The following is a 1,252-nucleotide window of genomic DNA, read 5'->3' as shown; positions in this document are numbered from 1 at the left end:
ATCCATAGGACGCCAAGTGTCACGATCAATTGGAAGTTCTATTCTATCTGAACTATTCATTTGCAGATAATATCCACATTCTTTACAAACACTTTGATTCTCTCTCAAGAATCTGAGATATAGCAAGTTCTCGCAATTATCGCATTGAGCCCATAACTTCTTAATTTTAGCGTAATCAATACTTTTATTCTTGTTTTTCTCCATCTCATTGGCATCCTTACTATCCCTTTTGACCAAATTTTTTAGTAATGCAATTATTTTATGCTTGTCTTCAAACCACTCCTTTATAGACATAGAGTTTTCCTTCCATATAAAGGTGAAAAATGTTACTTTTCCTATCTTATTTTGTATGAAGAGAAGTCGTATAAGTATAAATACAACGATGAAAATTATTAATCAATAGTGGAATGAATCATTGAGAAATCATTTCCATTCATTATTGATTAGGAATCTGAAGTATCAATCCGGGATTATGATAGAATACTTTATTCTATTATAAAGAAATATTCTCTCCTATACTGCGATGGAAAGGAATTTTCATTTAAAATACAACATCTTTTGGGCTAGAAGGGATTTGAACCCTTGACTTCACGGTCCGGAACCATGAGCTCTGATCCACTGAGCTACCAACCCTATCGAATGATCTATAAGGTCATTGTAAAGGATGAATAGGATTCGTTATCGAATGCTTGACCCAATTTTTTTTTCATAAATAACTCTGTTTGAGATATTTAACCTTGGAAATATCTATATATCAATATCTACATAGATATTGATATATAGATATTAATATATGGAAATTCCATATATTGATATCTGAAATCCCATATCTCCGCTCAGGATTTGGACTAATATTTGGGGTAGTAGTAAAAGATTGGGCTGAGTCCGATTGGTAGAACGAAAGTCACTGGATTACAAGCGATCATTCACATCAAATTCAAATTTGATCTCCTTCCATACTTCACAAGCAGCAACTAGTTCAGGACTCCATTTACAAGCTTCACGGATCACTTCATTACCTTCACGAGATCACGTCCTTCATTACAAGCTTGTACACAAGCTTCTAGAGCAACCCGATTAGCTACTGCACCAGGTGCATTTCCCCAAGGATGTCCCAAAGTTCCCCCACCAAACTGTAGTACGGAATCATCCCCAAAGATCTCGGTCAGAGCAGGCATATTCCAAACGTGAATACCTCCTGAAGCTACGGGCATAACACCTGGAATAGATACCCAATCTTGAGTGAAGTAAA

General features: G+C 35.7%; 1 non-coding gene across 1 annotated transcript; it reads right to left on the bottom strand.

Annotated features, from left to right (window-relative positions):
* Positions 1-559: 559 nt before the first annotated feature.
* TRNAR-CCG (transfer RNA arginine (anticodon CCG)) lies at positions 560-633 on the bottom strand. Its single transcript has one exon. It is a non-coding gene; the product is annotated as a tRNA-Arg (tRNA).
* Positions 634-1,252: the final 619 nt, after the last annotated feature.

Source organism: Pinus tabuliformis, chromosome X (assembly GCF_031772625.1).
Source record: "Pinus tabuliformis cultivar Carrire ecotype Pingquan chromosome X, CPIR1, whole genome shotgun sequence".
NCBI classification, from domain to species: Eukaryota; Viridiplantae; Streptophyta; class Pinopsida; order Pinales; family Pinaceae; genus Pinus; species Pinus tabuliformis.
The sequence above is the reverse complement of the archived record's forward strand: the minus strand, read 5'-3'. Positions and strand labels throughout refer to the sequence as shown.